The 18,170-nt window shown below is 38.0% G+C and overlaps 1 protein-coding gene across 1 annotated transcript in view; it reads left to right on the forward strand.

Moving 5' to 3' along the window:
• GUCY1A2 (guanylate cyclase 1 soluble subunit alpha 2) overlaps positions 1–18,170 on the forward strand; it is a 485,319-nt gene that overhangs the window by 54,840 nt on the left and 412,309 nt on the right. The window lies entirely within an intron of this gene.

The following is an 18,170-nucleotide window of genomic DNA, read 5'->3' on the forward strand; positions in this document are numbered from 1 at the left end:
TTTAAATTAAATGTGCAATGTACCACAGCTATTTTTGTAGGGGTTTAAGAACTTCTGAACTGGACATGGAACAACAGACTGGTTCCAAATAGGCAAAGGAGTACGTCAAGGCTGTATATTGTCACCCTGCTTATTTAACTTATATGCAGAGTACATCATGAGAAACGCTGTACTGGAAAAAACACAAGCTGGAATCAAGATTGCTGGGAGAAATATCAATAACCTCAGATATGCAGATGACACCACCCTTATGGCAGAAAGTGAAGAGGAACTAAAAAGCTTCTTGATGAGAGTAAAAGAGGAGAGTGAAAAAGTCAGCTTAAAGCTCAACATTCAGAAAATGAAGATCATGGCATCCGGTCCCATCACTTCATGGGAAATAGATGGGGAAACAGTGGAAACAGTGTCAGACTTTATTTTTGATGGCTCCAAAATCACTGCAGATGGTGATTGCAGTCATGCAATTAAAAGGCGCTTACTCCTTGGAAGAAAAGTTATGACCAACCTAGGTAGCATATTGAAAAGCAGAGATATTACTTTGCCGACTAAGGTCCGTCTAGTCAAGGCTATGGTTTTTCCAGTAGTCATGTATGGATGTGAGAGTTGGACTGTGAAGAAGGCTGAGCACCGAAGAATTGATGCTTTTGAACTGTGGTGTTGCAGAAGACTCTTGAGAGTCCCTTGGATTGCAAGGAGATCCAACCAGTCCATTCTGAAGGAGATCAGCCCTGGGATTTCTTTAGAAGGAATGATGCTAAAGCTGAAACTCCAGTACTTTGGCCACCTCATGCGAAGAGTTGACTCATTGGAAAAGACTCTGATGCTGGGAGGGATTGGGGGCAGGAGGAGAAGGGGACGACAGAGGATGAGATGGCTGGATGGCATCACTGACTCGATGGATGTGAGTCTGAGTGAACTCTGGGAGATGGTGATGGACAGGGAGGCCTGGCGTGCTGCTCTCCATGGGGTCGCAAAGAGTCAGACACGACTGAGCGACTGAACTGAACTGAGGAATCAAGATTCAAATCCTGGTATCTCTTGAAAGTCTATAACCCTATGGGTCATAGCCATTACCATAGGGATCAAGAACATATTTTTGGCTATTAGGATGTACTGTTTTTTTTTTTTTCTACAAAATAGAAGGGAGGAAAGCATAGTGGAAAAATAATCTCAGTATCTAGTATAATGCCATAAGTGCTTGATTAGTGTATTAAGTATCATTTCAAAGGAAATTGCCCTGAAACTTTGTCATATCAATCCTCAAGAGTGCAGTACTAGGGAAAACATTACTTAAACTCATGAATGGCTTTTAGTTTGAGGCTAATGTCTAAATGCTTTATTTTAAGGGAGATAAATAATGCAAATTAATCTCTTCCCATGTACTCTAAAATAAAGCAATCATTCTCCTTTGATTTGCTGCTTTCAAAGTGTGATGTTTGGATTAAATTAGTCAATGTATTTAGAATAGTTCCTGATGCATGATGAGCACCACATGCTTGTTTAATCTTTCACTTATTATCATTATGTTTTTTAATATTTTAATGACAGTATCAGTAATGTGACTTGACATTTGGGATCTTAGTTTCCTGAACAGGGGTTGAACTCATGCCCGCTGCAGCAGAAGTGCAGAGTCCTAACCCCGGAACATCAGGGAATTCCCCATATTTATTGTCATTAAATTTTTTAATATTGAAATGACCATACAGCAAAATGAATAACACCAAAAAAATGATGTCCGTGTCCTTTTCATCATGGGGGCTAGAATGCAAAAGTAGGAAGTCAAGAGATACCTAAATAACTGGCAAGTTTGCCCTTGGAATACAAAATGAAGCAGGGCAACAGCTAGCAGAGTTTTGCTAAGAGAATGTGCTGGTCATAGCAAACACCCTCTTAGAACAATGCAAGAGATGACTCTGCACATGGACTTGGATGGTCAATTCCAAAATCAGATCAATTATATTCTTTGCAGTTGAAGGTGAAGAACATCTATGCAGTAAGCAAAAAAAAAAAAAAAAGATCAGGAGCTGACTGTGGCTCAGATCATGAACTCATTTCAAAATTCAGGCTTAAATTGAAGAAAGTAGGGAAAATGAGTAGGCTAGATATGACCTAAATCAAATTCCTTAGGATTATGCAGTGGAAGTGACAAATAGATTCAAGGGATTAGATCTGATAGACAGAGTGCCTGAAGAACTGTGGACAGAAGTTTGTAACATTGTATAGAAGGCAGTGATCTAAACCATTCCCAAGAAAAACAAATGCAGCAAGGCAAAATGGTTGTCTGAGTAGACCTTACAAATAACTGAGAAAGAAGAGAAGTGAGAGGCAAAGGAGAAAAGGAAAGATACACCCATATGAATGCAGAGTTCCAAAGAATAGCAAGGAGAGATAAGAAAGTCTTCCTAAGTGAACAATGCAAAGTTTTAGAAGAAAACAATAGAATGGGAAAGACTAAATATCTCTTCAAGAAAATTAGAGATACCAAGGGAACATTTCATGTAAAGATGGGCACAGTAAAGGACAGAAATGGTATGGACCTAATAGAAGAAGAAGATATTAAGAAATGGCAAAATACACAGAAGAAATATACAAATAAGATCTTAATGACACAGATAACCATGATGGTGTGGTAACATACCCAGAGCCAGACATCTTGGAGTGCAAAGTGAAGTGGGCCTAAGGAAGCATCACTATGAACAAAATAAGTAGAGGTGATGGAATTCCAGCTGAGCTATTTCAAATCCTAAAAGATGATGCTGTTAAAGTCCTGCACTCGATGCCAGCATATTTGGAAAACTCAGTAGTGGTCAAGGACTGGAAAAGGTCAGCTTTCATTCCATTGCACAGAACGGCAATGTCAAAGAATGTTCAAACTGCTGCACAATTGCACTCATTTTACATGCTAGCAAAGTAATGCTCAAAATTTTCCAAGCCAGGCTTCAACAGTACGTGAACTGACTTCAACAGTACATGAACCAAGAACTCCCAGATGTTCAAGTTGGATTTAGAAAAGGTAGAGGAACCAACAATCAAATTGCCAGCATGCATTGGATCATAGAATAAGCAAGAGAATTCTGGAAAAACATCTACCTCTGCTTCATTGACTATGAAAAAACTATGGATCACAACAAGCTTTAGAAAATTCTTCAAGTGATGGGAATACCAGACTTTACCTGCCTCCTGTGAAACCTGTATGCAGGTCAAGAAGCAACAGTTAGAACTGGGCATGGAAGAACAAACTGGTTCCAAACTGGTTCTAAATTGGAAACTGGTTCCAATTTTGTTCAAATGCAAAATGTCAGGCTGGATGAAGCAGAAAGTGGAATCAAGACTGCTAGGAGAAATATCAATAACTCAGATATGCAGATGACATCACCCTTGTGGCAGATACAGAAGAGCCTCTTGATGAAGATGAAAGAGAAGAGTATAAAAGCTGGCTTAAACTCAACATTCAAAACCTGAAGATTATGGCATCTAGTCCCATCTTTTGTTGGCAAATAGACGGGAAAACAATGGAAATAGTGACAGACTTTGTTTTCTTGGGCTCCAAAATCACTGCAGATGGTGACTGTAGCCATGAAATTAAAAGATGCTTGCTCCTTGGAAGAAAAGCTATGACAAACCTAGACAGTGTATAAAAAGCAGAGACATTACTTTTCTGACAAAGGTCCATCTAGTCAAAGCTATGGATGTGAGAGTTGGACCATAAAGAAGGTTGAGTGTGAAAGAATTGATGCTTTTGAACTGTGGTGTTGGAGAAGACTCTTGAGAGTCCCTTGGACAGCAAGGAGATCAAACCAGTCAATCCTAAAGGAAATCAGTCCTGAATATTCATTGGAAGGACTGATGCTGAAGTTGAAGCTCCAGTACTTTGGCCACCTTAGGGTAAGAGCTGACTCATTGGAAAAGACCCTGATGCTAGATGACTGCAGGAGGAGGGGATGACAGTACAAGATGGTTGGATGGGAACACCCAGTGGGCATGAGTCTGAGCAAACTCTGGGAGGTGGTGAAGGACAGGGAAGCCTGGTGTGCTGCAGTGCATGGGGTTCAAAGAGTCAGACATGACTGAGCAACTGAACAACAACAACCACCACCAGTAATGAAATGCAAGTTATGTTCTGAAATTATGAAGTTATCAAGTAATAACTGATGAAGTAGTCTTATTTGTGAACTAAACTATGTCTTTGTGGCAAGTTGGAGTGGGAATCTTAAAAATATGATAAAAATAACTAAACTGTATTTCTATAATCAGCAGAAAATTTTTTTTCTATTAGTAAGATAGAGTTCTAGTTTATCTAAATAACTCCCTCAACTATCCCTTCAATCTGTGTATTACCTAAATGGTCTTTCCCTAGTTCTGTTTAGTGCAGCCTAGTTCTGTTAGTGTGGCCACAGTGTAGCCACAGGGTATAGGACATCCATATAAAGAGATATATTAATGTCCTACTGGTTCTAAGACCTAGTAGCATATTTTTGCTTAAGTGTTGGCTACCCTCTGAGAATTTGAAGTACCTTTACTCACTATCTTTTTTTGTGTGTGTGCTCATACTGCTGAAGACAAAAGGGTCATGATTTCCTTGTCTAGTACCCCCTTTGCCTTTTTTAAATTTAATTGTTTTCTTTTATATTGGGGTATAGCTGAATAACAATATTATGATAGTTTCAGGTGGATAGCAAAGGGACTCAGCCATAGATATACATGTACCCATTTTCACCTAACTATCCCTCCTCCCATCTTACCCCTGCTGGGAACCATACATTTGTTCTCAAAGTGTGTTTTGTAAATAAGTTCATTTGTATTGTTTTTTCTGAGGTTCCACACACAAGAGATGTCATAGATATATTTCTCCATCTCTGTGTGACTTACTTCACTCAGTATGATAATCAAGGTACACCCATGTGGCATTATTTCATTCTTTTTAATGGCTGAGTAATATTCCATTGTGTACATGTGCTGCATCTTCTTTTTTTTTACTTTTATTTTTACTTTATTTTACTTTGCAATACTGTATTGGTTTTGCCATACATTGACATGAATCCACCACGGGTGTACATGCGATCCCAAACATGAACCCCCCTCCCACCTCCCTCCCCACAACATCCCTCTGCGTCATCCCCGTGTACCAGCCCCAAGCATGCTGTATCCTGCATCGGTACATCTTCTTTATCCCTTCCTCTCTCAGTGGATTTCTAGGTTTCTTCCATGTAATCATTTGTCACCATTTGCTGACACCCTATTGTAAACAGTGCTGCAGTGAATACTGGGGTGCTTGTACCCTTTCAGACTATGTTTATCCCAGGAATGGGATTACAAGGTCATATGGTAGCTGTATTTTCAGTTTCTTAAGGAACCTCCATACTGTTTTCCATAGTGGCTATACCAATTTACAGTCAGTGTGTAAGAGAGAGTTCCCTTCTTTCTGGACCCTCTCTGGTAATTATTGTTTGTAAATTTTATTGATGACAGCCATTTTGACTATGGAAAGGTGATATCCCATTGTAGTTTTGATTTATATTTCTCTAATAATTAGTGGTGTTGAGCATCTTTTCATGGGCCTCTTTGCCACCTGTATGTCTTCTTTGAGTTATGTCTCTTTAGGTCTTCCACTGGATATTTTTTTGATATTGAGCTCCATAAGCTGTTTGTATATTTTGGAGATTAATCCTTTAACTATTATTTCATTTGCAAACATTTTCTCCCATTCTAAGTGTTGTCTTTTTATCTTGTTCATGATTTTCTTTGCTGTGCAAAAGGTTTTACATTTAATTAGTTCCCAATTGTCTATTTTTGTTTTCATTTTCATTATTTCAGGAGGTGGGTCAAAAAAAGATCTTGCTCTGGTTTATGTCAAAGAGTGTTTTTCTCTATGTTTACCTCTAAGAGTTTTATAGAGTCCAATCTTAATTTATGTCTTTAATCCATTTTGAGCTTATTTTTGTGCATGGTGTTAGGTAGTGTTCTAATTTCATCATTTTACATGTTGCTGTCCAGATTTCCCAGCACCACTTACTCCAGAGGCTGTCTTTTCTCTCTTGTATATTCTTGTCACCTTTGTCATAGATTAGGTGACCATAGGTGTATGGGTTTATCTTTGGGCTTTCTATCCTGTACCATTGGCTTACATTTCTGTTTTTGTGCCAGTATCATATAGCTTTGATTACTGCAGCTTTTCAGCATAGTTTGAAGACAGGGAAGCTGATTTGTTCAGCTCCATTTTTCTTTTTCAAGATTACTTTGACTATTCTGGGTCTTTTGTGTTTCCATGTAAATTGTTAATTTTTTTTTGTTCTAATTCTGTGAAGAATGCCATTGGTAGTTTGATAGGAATTGCATTGATTCTGTAGATTGCTTTGGGTATTATATTCATTCTTCCGATTCAAGAACACTGTATTTTTTTCATCTGTTTGTGTTCTCTTTGGTTTCTTTCATCTGTGTTTTATAGTTTTCTGAGTACAGGTCTTTTGCTTCCTTAGGTAGATTTATCCCTGAAAGTGAAAAGTGAAGTGTTAGTCCCTCAGTCATGTCCATGGACTGTAGTCTGCTAGGCTCCTCTCTCCATGAAATTCTCCAAGCAAGAATATATTCATTTCTTTCTCCATGGGGTTTTCCTGACCCAGAGATTGAATCTAGGTCTCCTGCACTGCCGGCAGAGTCTTTATCATCTGAACCACCAGGGAAGCCCTAGCTTCATCCCATTACAACAACAACAACAAAAGATTTATTTCTAGGTATTTTTTGTTGTTGTTGCAATGGGAAATAGGATTTTTTTTCTCTTTTGTTGTTAGTGTGTTGGAATGTAAGAGATTTATGTGGTTTAATTTTGTATAGTGCAACTTTATCAAATTCACTGGTTGGGGCCAGTAGATTTTTGGTAGAATCTTTGGGATTTTCTATGTATAGTAACATATTGTCTGCAAACATGATGGTTTTACGTCTTCCTTTCCAATTTGTATTCCTTTCATTTATTTTACTACTCTGATTGCTGTGGTGAGGACTTCCAAAACTGTATTGAATAAGAGTAATAAGAGTGGTCATCCATGTCTTGTTCCTAATCATAGGGGAAATGCTTTCTGTTTTTCACAATTGAGTATGATACTTACTGTCAGTTTGTTGTATATGGCTTTTATTATGTTAAGGGATGTTCCCTCTATGCCCGTTTTCTGGAGAATTTTTATTATAAATGGGTGTTGAATTTTTAGAGCCTTTCCTGCATCTATTATGATTATCATATGATGTTTTATTCTTTATTTGGTAATATGCTGTATCACATTGATTGATTTGTGTATATTGAAGAGTTCTTGCATTTCTGGGACAAATCCAACTTGATCATGGTGTGTAATCCTTTTAATGTGTTGTTGGATTCTATTTACTAGTATTTTGTTGAGGATTTTTGGCTCCATGTTCATCACTGATATTGGTCTGTAATTTTCTTTTTTTCTAATATCCTCATCTGATTTTGGTAACAGGGTGATGGTGGCCTTGTAGAATGAATTTGGGAGTGTTCCTCCCTCTGCAGTTTTCTGGAAGAGTTTTAGAAGGATCAGTGTTAACTCATCTCTAAATGTTTGATAGAATTCACCTTTGAAGCCATCTGGTCTTGCAATTTTGTTTGTTGGAAGATTTTTTATTTACAATTTCAATTTCATTACTTGTAATTAGTCTGTTTACATTTTCTGATTCTTTCTGAGTCAGTCTTGGAAGGTTGTACTTTTCGGAGAATTTGTCCATTTCTTTCAGGTTATCCATTTATTGGTGTATCATTGCTTATGGTAGTCTCTTATGATCCTTTGTATTTCTACAGTGTCAGTTGTAATTTCTCCTTATTCATTTCTAATTTTATTAGTTTGTGTCCTCTCTCTTTTTTTTTTCTCGAGGATTTGGGCTAAAGTTCTATCATTTATCTTCTCAAAGAGCCAACTTTTGCCTTTATTGGTCTTTGCTATTCTTCTTTTTTATTTCATTTATTTCTGCTCTAATATTTACGCTTTAATTCTATTGACTTTGGGTTTTGTTTATTCTTTTTTTCTGTAGTTGATAATTTAGGTGTAATGTTAGATTGTTTATTTGAGACTTTTTTGTTTCTTGAGGTGACAGTGAATGGCTATAAACTACTTTTAGAACTGCTTCTGAGGCATCCAGTAGGTTTTGATTCATTGTGTTTTCTTTACCATTTATTTCTATATATTACCATTTCTTTAATTATTTGTAGTGATCACTTGGTTATTTAGCAGCACACTTTTTAGTTTCCATGTTTTTTTTTTTTTAACAACTTTTTTTCCTATGTTCGAATTCTAGCCTCGTAGCATTATGGTTCAGAGATGGCAATGGCACCCCACTCAAGTACTCTTGCCTGGAAAATCCCATGGACAGAGGAGCCTGGTGGGCTGCAGTCCATGGCGTCGCTAAGAGTCGGACACAACTGAGCAACTTCACTTTCACTTTTCATGTTCCTGTATTGGAGAAGGAAATGGCAACCCACTCCCGTGTTCTTGCTTGGAGAATCCCAGGGACAGGGGAGCCTGGTGGGCTGCCATCTATGGGGTCACACAGAGTCAGACATGACTGAATCGACTTAGCAGCAGTAGCAGCATTATGGTTGGAAAATATACTTGATAATCTTCAATTTCCTTAATTTTTCCTAGGCTTGATATGTGACCCAAGATTTATTCTATCCTGGAGCATGTTCCATGTGTACTTGAGAAGAAAGTGTATTTTGCCACTTTTGGGTGGAATAACTTATAAATATCACTTGAATCTATTTGGTCTATTGTGTCATTTGATGCTTGTGTTTCCTTATTTATTTTCTGTCTGGATATCTGTTGATTGGTGTAAGTGGGATATTAAATCCCTCCACTATTTTCGTGTTAAAGGCCATTTTTCCTTTGATGATTGTTACCATTTGCTTAAGTATTGAGGTGCTTTTATGTTAATTACATAAATAGGTACAATTGTTACATATTCTTGAATTAATCCCTAGATTGTTGTGTAGTACCATTTCTTATCCATTGAAACAGTTTTTATTTTAAAGTACGTTTTGGCTGATATGAGAATTGCTACTCCAATTTTCTTTTGATTTCCATTTGCGTGGAATATCTTTTTCTATCACCTCACTTTCAGTCTGAATGTGTCCCTAGATCTTAAGTAGATCTCTGGTAGGCAGCATATCCCCTTCATGAATCTCAGCTTTGTTGCTATGAAGGGTCTTTGTAGCTCCCTGAAATGAATCAAGGTAAATAGATGTGGTCAAGCAGGAGATGGTAAGATTGAACATAGACATGTTAGGAATCAGTGAACTAAAATGGATGGGAATGGGAGAATTTAAATCAGATGACCATTATATCTACTGCTGCAGGCAAGAATCCCTTAGAAGAAATGGAGTAGCCTTCATAATCAACAAGAGTCTGAAATGCAGTGCTTGTTTGTAATCTCAAAAATGAGAGTAATCTCGGTTCAATTCCAAGACAAATCACTCTACATCACAATAATCCAAGTCTGTGTCCTAACCACTGATATCAAAGAAGCTGAAGTTTCCCAGGTCTTTGAAGACCTACAACACCTTCTAGAACTAATATCAAGAAGCGATGTCCTTTTCATCATAGGGGACTGGAATGCTAAAGTAGGGAGTCAAGAGATACTTGAAGTAACAGGCAAGTTTGGCCTTGGCGTACAAAATTAAGCAGGACAAAGGCTAACAGAGTTTGCTCAAGAGAATATGCTGGTCATAGCAAATACCCTTTTCTAACAACTCAAGAGGTGACTCTATACATGGACATCACCAGATGGGCAATACCCAAATCAGACTGATTATGTTCTTTGCAGACAAAGTTGAATAAGCTTTATACAATCTGTAAAAACAAAGTCCTGAGATGACTGTGGCTTAGATCATGAGCTCCCTATTTCAAAATCCAGGCTTAAATCGAAGAATGTAGGAAAACCCACTAGGCCATTCAGGTATGATCTAAATCAAACCCCTTATGATTATACAGTGAAAGTGACAAATAGATTCAAGAGATTAGATCAGGTAGACAGAATGCCTAAAGCACTGTGGTCAGAAGTGTATAACATTGTATAGGAAGCAGTAGCCAAAACCATCTGAAAGAAAAAAAAATACAAGAAAGCAAAGTTGTTGTCTGAGGTTTACGAATAGCTGAAGAAAGAAGAGAAGAGAAAGGCAAGAGAGAAAGGGAAAGATATATCCAGCTGAGTGCGGAGTTCCAGAGAATAGCAAGGGGAGATAAAAAACACTTTCTTAAATGAACAATGCAAAGAAATAGACAAAAACAATAGAATGGAAAATACTAGAAATATTTTCAAGAAAATTAGAGATACCAAGGGAATATTTCTTGCAAGTATGGGCATGATAAAGGACAGAAACGGTAAGGACCTAACAGAAGCAAAAGAGATTAAGAAGAGGTGACAAGAATACATAGTAAGACTACACAAGGAAAGTCTTAACGTCCTGGATAACCACAATGATGTGGTCACTCACCTAGAGCCAGCCATGCTGGAGTATGAAGTCAAGTGGGCCTTAGGAAGCATTACTGTAAACAAAGCTAGTGGAAGTGGTGGAATTCCAGCTAAGGTATTTAAAGTCCTAAAATATGATGTTGTTAAAGTGCTGCACTCAATATGTCAGCAAGTTTGGAAAACTCAGCAGTGGCCACAGAACTGGAGATGGTTAGTTTTCATTTCAATCCCAAAGGGCAATGCCAAAGAATGTTCAAACTGCTATACAATTGCACCTATTTCACATACTAGATGGGTATGCTCAAAATCCTTCAGTTAGGCTTCAGCATTACATGAACTGAGAACTTCTGGATGTCCTAGCTGGATTTAGGAAAGGCAGAGGAACCAGAGATCAAATTGCCAACATTCGTTAGATCATGGGGAAAGCAAAGGGGTTCCAGAAAACATCTACTGCTGTTTCATTGACTGTACACAAGTCTTTGTGTGGATCACAACAAACTGTGGGAAATTCTTAAAGTGATAGAAATACCCAGCCACCTTACCTGTCTCCTGAGAAACCTATATCCAGTCAAGAAGAAACAGTTAAAACCGAACATAGAACAATTGACTGGTTCAAATTGGGAGAGGACTATGACAAGGCCGTGTATTGTCACCCTGCTTATTTAACTTATATGTAGAGACCATCATGCAAAATTCTGTGCTGGATGAATCACAAGCTGGAATCAAGGTTGCTGGGAGAACAACCTCAGATATGTGGATGATACCACTCTAATGGCAGAAAATGAAGAGGAACTGAAGAGTCTCTTGATGAGTGTGAAAGAGGAGAATGAAAAAGCTGACTTGAAATTCAACATTAAAAATACTAAGATCATGGCATCCAGTCCCAACACTTTATGGCAAATAAAAGGGGAAAAAGTGGACGCAGTGGGAGATTTTATTTTGTTGGGTTTCAAAATCACTGTTTATGGTGACTGCAGCCATGAAATTAAAAGATGCTCGTTCCTTTGAAGGAAAGCTCTAACAAACCTAGACAGCATATTAAAAAGCAGAGACATCACTTTGCACTTTGCCATCAAAATTCTGTCTAGTCAAAGCTATTGTTTTTCCAGTAGTCATGTATGGATGTGAGACTTGGACCTTAAAAAAGATTGCATACTGAAGGATTGATATGTTCAAATTGTGGTGCTGGAGAAGACTCTTGAGAATACCTTGGAGATACAAGGAGATCAAACCAGTAAAAACTAAATTAAATCAACCCTGAATATTCTTTGGAGGCTGAAGTTCCCAAACTTGCCACCTGATGCAAAGAGCCAGCTAATTGGAAAATACTGTGATGCTGGGAAAGATTAAAGGCAAAAGGAAAATGGGATGGCAGAGGATGAGAAGTTTAGTAAGCATCACTGACTCAATGCACATGGATTTGCCCAAGTTCTGGGAGATATTGGAAGATAGGAATGTCTGGTGTGCTGCTTTCATGTAGTCACAAAGAGGTGGACATGACTTAATGGCTGAACAACAACAACATTTTGCTGACAAATGTTCATATAGTCAAAGCTATGTTCTTTCTGATCGTCATGTAAGTTGTGAGAACTGGTCCTTAAAGAAGATTGAGTGCCAAAGAATTGATGCTTTCAAATTGTGGAAAAGACTCTTGAGAGTCATTTAGGGATACTGGCATGCTATAATACATGGAATGGCAAAAAGTTGGACATGACTTAATGATTGACCACCACCAACAACAGGCAGCATATACACGGGTCTTGCTTTTCTATCTATTCAGCCAGTCTGTGTCTGTTGGTTGGGGCTTTTTAATTTTAAAAAAAATTTTTTTTAATTAATTAAATTTTTCTTTCTTTTTTTTTTTTTTTCACTTTACAGTTAAGGTAATTATGATGTGTATGTTCCTATTGCCATTTTCTTAATTGTTTTGGGTTTGTTTTTGTGGGTTATTTGCTTCTGTTGTGTTTCCTTCCTAGAGAAGTTTCTGTAGTATTTGTTGTAAAGCTGGTTTGCTGATGCTGAATTCTCTTAACTTTTGCTTGTCTGTAAAGTTTTTTATTTCTCCATCAAATCTGAGTGAGATCATTGCTGGGTAGAGCAATCCTGATTGTAGATTTTTCCCTTTCCTCACTTTAAATTTATTCTGCCACTCCCTTCTGGCCTGCAGGGTTTTTTTTTCTGAAAAGTCAGCTGATAGCCTTATGGGGATTCCCTTGTATTTGTTTTTTGCTTTTCCCCTCATGCTTTTAATATTTTTCCTTTGCATTTGGTTTTTGTTAGCTTGATTAATATATGTCTTGTGTTTCTCCTGTATGGGATTCTATGTACTTCCTGTTCTTTGGTGGTATTTCCTTCCCCATATTAGTGAACTTTTTTACTATAATCTCTTCAAATATTATCTCCAACCCTTGTCCTCCTTTTTCTGTACCTCTATAATTCAAATGTTGCCGTGTTTAGTATCGTTGCAGAATTCTCTGAGATTGTTCTCAATTCTTTACATTCTTTTTTCTTTTTCTTGCTCCTCGGCCATTATTTACATCATTCTATCTTCCAGCTCAGTTATTGGTTCTTCTGCCTCAGTTATTCTGTCCTTGATTCCTTCTAGAGTGTTTTTAATTTCAGTTATTGAGTGGTTTGTCACTGTTTGTTTTTTTCTTTAATTCTTCCAGATCCTTGTTAAATGCTTCTTGCAGTTTATCCATTTTATTTTGAAGGTTTTTACTTGAACTTTACTTTATTTTGAACTTGTTTGCTATCATTACTCTAAATACTTTTTGAGACAGATTTCCTATTTCCTATTCATTTATTTGGTATTGTAGGCTCTTACCTTGCTTTTCCATCTGTAACAGATTTTTCTTGTTGCCTCTTCGGTTTTTGATGGGGGGGACTATGTTCCCCAAGTGTTTGACCTCAGGTTTCCAGCAATGGGATGTGCAGGCTGTTGGGTAGAGCTGGGTCTTGGTGTTGAGATATGGACCTCTGGGATACTTCACTTTGATTCATATTTCCTGGAGCTTGATTTCATCTGTTACTCCAGTACTTTGGACTAATGTCTCCCACAATAGGAGCTCAAGCCTGATCTCTGGCCTGTATAGGAGCTGGGATCCTGCTAGGTGCAGAGTGCAGCAACACCAACAATAACAAAAGAAACAACAATAATAAAGAAGAAAAAAATAAAATACATTTAGAAAACTAACAAATGTATTAGAAAAAATCAAGAAACTATATGAAACAAGCAGTGGAGGATAAAACTGAACTCCAATAGCAAAGAAGAAAGAGCATAGTAGTATTTAAAAAAATAAAAGTGAGCAGAACATTAACAAAGAATAAAAAATAAAATGTATTCAGAAAACTAGCAGATAAGTTAGAAAAAATAAGACTACTTATGAAACAACCACTGAAGGGTGAAAGTAAACTCCACTAGCAAAAAATAAACCCCTCCCACCAAAAGAAAAGAAGGAAGAAAAAACCTTGTCTTTTGAGGGCTGGGGTTTAGGTGGGGAAGGGTTTAAGTGATGACTGGACTTAGGTGGTGTCAGAGTCTTGGTTCTTATTCCATGCCCCAGAAAAGGCCCTGGGTGAAGATAGGTGGTGAACTCGGGCTCAGCCTAGTCAGTGGGGCCTTCAGGATGCCTCTGGCTTCAGGGCATGGAGGGCCAGGCCTGGGGCCTCAGGAGGCTCCTCAGTGCCAAGGGATGGGGAAATACCTGGCAGTTTCCCTGCTCCTTGAACCCAGAAGGACCATCCCCCAGCTGACTTGGATCCTTCACACCCTGACACCACCTAAACCTGACCAGTTCCTCCACTCATGCACACAGGAGCTGCATAGGTGGAGGGGCCCCTGAAGGATGGAGGGGGGCCCAGGTGATCGAGGGGAACCTGTGTGGCAGAGTGGGCCCTGGAGTGTGGAGGCAGCCCTCATGTGTGGAGGGGCCCTGGAGGGCTGAGGGGCCCTGCAGGGCAGGATCCAGCCTGGAGCCTTAAGAGGCTCCTTGGGACTGAGTGGTCGCAAAGAAGTACCAAGGAGCCTCCCAAGGGTATCCCAGGGGACCCTCCCCCAGCTGGTTTGGCTCTTTCTCCTTCTCTCCTCACTCTCATGCCCCAAAGACTTACTAGGGCAAAGAGTGCCCCAGAGGTTGGAGGACCAGGCCCAGGGATAAGTGGGTGGGGGAACATCAAGAGTGTTTTCCCCAGTTCTCCTACTCTGCGGGTCTTTCCTCCTCCCCACTGATCTGGAAGCAAGCATGCCTTTTCTGATGCTTGAACCACTGCCTTTCACTCCTTCAGCCACCCCTCACCTGTGCCAGGCCTGTTGAGCCTTCACTTCTCTCCCTGCTCCTTGCTCCCCCACTACATCCTACCTGGTTGCTCAGGGGTTCCTCCCATCTGCCTGGTTGTTTGAGGTCCCCCACCAGAGTTTGGTGAGTGTCCTAGATGTGAGGAGATAGGAACTCCCTGTCTTCTCTCTCTGCCATCTTGGTTTTACCTCCAGGAGGTTTTAAATCTCAGTTTTAATTTCGGTTTTTGTGATTGGTCTGTTTATAGTTTCTATTTCTTCCTAATTCAGTCTTGGGAGACTACCTTTCTAAGAAATTGTCAATTTCTTCCAGGTTGTCCATTTTATTAGCATACAGTTGCTTGTAGTAGTCTCTTATGATTCTTTGTATTTCTATGGTGTTGGTTGTAACTTTTTTTTTTCATTTTTCATTTTAGTGATTTGAATTCCTTTCCTTTTTTTTTCTTGATAAGTCAGGCTAAAGGTTTATCACTTTTGTTTATGTTTTCAAAGAACCAGCTTTTAGTTTCATTGATCTTTGCTACTGTTTCCTTTGTCTCTGTTTCATTTGTTTCTGTTCCGATCTTTATGTTTTCTTTCCTTCTACTAATTTTAGATTTTATTTGTTCTTCTTTCTCCAGTTGTTTTTGGGGTAAGGTTAGATTGTTTATTTGAGATTTTCCTTGTTTCTTGAGGTAAGGTTTTATTGCTGTAAACTTCCCTTTTAAAAGTGATTTTGCTGCATCCCATAGGTTTCAGATTATTGTACTTTCATTTTTATTTGTCTGTAGTAATTTTTTGATTTCCTGTTTGATTTCTTCAGTGATATATTGGTTATTTAGTAGCATATTTTACCCTCCATTTATTTGTGTTTTTATAGTTTTTTCTCATAGTTTATTTCTAATCTCGTAGTATTGTGATCAGAAAAGATGCTTGATATGATCTCAATTTTCTTAAATTTACATAGGCTGGCCTTGTGGTCGATCTTGGAGAATATTCTGTGTGCACTTGAGAAGAATGTGCACTGTGCTACTTTTGGATGGAATGCTCTATAAATCTGATCTAATGTGTTATTTAAGGCTATGTTTCCTTCTTAATTTTCTGTCTGGGAGATCTGTTGACAAAGATGGGGGTGTTAAAGTTCCCCACTGTTGTTAGGTTACTGTTGATTTCTCCCTTTGTGGTTATTAGTATTTGTTTTACATATTGAGACTGAGGTGCTACTCTGATGGGTGCATAAGTGTTGACAATTGTTATGCCTTCTTCCTGGATTAATCTTTTGATCAACATATAGTGTCCTTCCTTGCCTCTTGTTATATTCTTATTTTAAAGTCTATTTTGTCTAATATGAGAATTGCTACTCTAGTTTTCTTTTGATTTCCAGGTGCATGGAATATCTTTTTCCATCCCTCCACTTTCAGTCTATATGTGCCCCTAAGTCTGAGGTGGGTTTCCTGACTAGAAGAGTTCCTTTAACATTTGTTGTAAAGCTGATTTGGTGATGCTGAATTCTCTTAACTTTTGCTTGTCTTTAAAGTTTTTGCTTTCTCCTCAAATCTGAATGACAGCCTCACTGGGTAGATTATTTTTGGTTCTATGTTCTTTCACTTTAAATGTATTATGCCATTCCTTTCTGCCTTGCTGAGTTTATGCTGAGAAATCAGCTGATAACTTTATGGGAATTTCCCTATATTTTATCTATTGTTTTTCTTAATATTTTATCTATTTTTGCTCTTAATATTTTATCTTTAATTTTTGTCAATTTGATTACTAGGTTTCTTGGCCTGTTCCTGTTTGTTTTTATTCTGCCTAGGACTCAGTGAGCCTCTTGGACTTTGTTGACTGTTTTTACCCTGTGTTATGGACATTTTTGCTATATTTCTTGAAATATTGTCTCAGGTCTTTTCTCTTTCTCTTCTCCTTCTTGGACCCTTATAATGCAAAATTTGGTGTGTTTAATGTTGTCTCAAAGATCTCTAGATTCTCTCCATTCTTTTTTTCTTTATTCTGTATTGTGGTGGAGATTTATACCATTCTGTCTTCCAGGTCACTTATCCATTCTTCTGCATCATTAATTCTACTATTGATTCCTTCTAGTTTTATTTTTAAAATTTTTTTTCAGTTTGTGTATTATCCATCCTTGTTTGTTTATAATTCTTCTAAATGCTTATTAAGCATTTCTTGCATTTTCTCAATCTTTCCCTCCATTATTTTTCAGAGATGCTGGATCATCTTTACTGTCATTATTCTGAATTCTTTTTCTGGAAGGTTGCCTATCTCCTCTTCATTTAGTTATTTTTCTGGTGTTTTGCCTTATTCCTTCATCTGGGACATAATCTTTGCTTTTTGGTTTTCTTTAACTTTCTTTTATTGTGGTTTTTGTTCTGGAGTCTGCAGGATTGTAGTTCTTCTTGGTTCTTTTGTCTTACCTTTAGCAGATGCAATTATCTCAGAGGCTTGTGCAAGCTTCTTGATGAGAGGAACTGTTTCTTTGCCTTTTAGAGTCCATTTTTCTGCTTTCAAGTTCCTTTAGCCATATGAAAATGGAGAGCATCTGTGATCACTAACACTTAAATTTAACATGTATTTACTCATATGTATTGTTCCTCTTTATGAAACATAGTTGTAACTCCATGAAAAGGAGTGTGTTTCTTCCAGTTTAAGGGATATCAGGCAATTGAGAGTAAATGCTGGCAAATGTATTTTACATGTTTCTGGGGGAGGTGAAGTTGCTTTTCCTAATATTTTTCTCCAAAATTTTAAACTTTTTATTTTGTATTGGGATATGGCTGATTAACAACGTTATGGTACTTTCAGGTGAACAGTGAAGGGACTCAGTCATGTACATACATGTATCCATTCTCCACCAAATGCCACTCTCATCCAAGCTGGTACATGACATTGAACAGAGTTCCATGTGCTATACATTAGGTCTTTGTTGGTTATCTGGTAAATATAGCAGTGTGTACTTGACCTTCCCAAACTCCCTAACTATCCCTTCCCTCTGGCAACTATAAGTGTGTTTCCTAAGTCTGTGAGTCTCTTTCTGTTTTGTAAGTAAGTTCATTTTGTATCATTTCTTTTTAGATTCCACATATAAGGGATGTCATGTGATGTTTCTCCTCTGTCTGACATGCTTCACTCAGTATGACACTGTAGGTCCGTCCATGTTGCTGCAGATGGAATTATTTCATTCTTTTTAATGGCTGAGTAATATTCCGTCAAATGTATATACCACTTCTTTATCCATTACTCTCTTAGTGGGCATTTAGGTTTCTTCCATGTCTTGGATATTGTCAACAGTGGTGTAATGAATGTTGGGGTGCATGTATCCTTTTGGATCATGTTTTTATCCAGATATATGCCCAGGAGTGGGATTGCAGGGTCATATGTTAGCGCTACTTTTAGTTTTTTAAGGAATCTC

The sequence above is a fragment of the Ovis aries genome, chromosome 15 (assembly GCF_016772045.2).
Source record: "Ovis aries strain OAR_USU_Benz2616 breed Rambouillet chromosome 15, ARS-UI_Ramb_v3.0, whole genome shotgun sequence".
Taxonomy (NCBI): domain Eukaryota; kingdom Metazoa; phylum Chordata; class Mammalia; order Artiodactyla; family Bovidae; genus Ovis; species Ovis aries.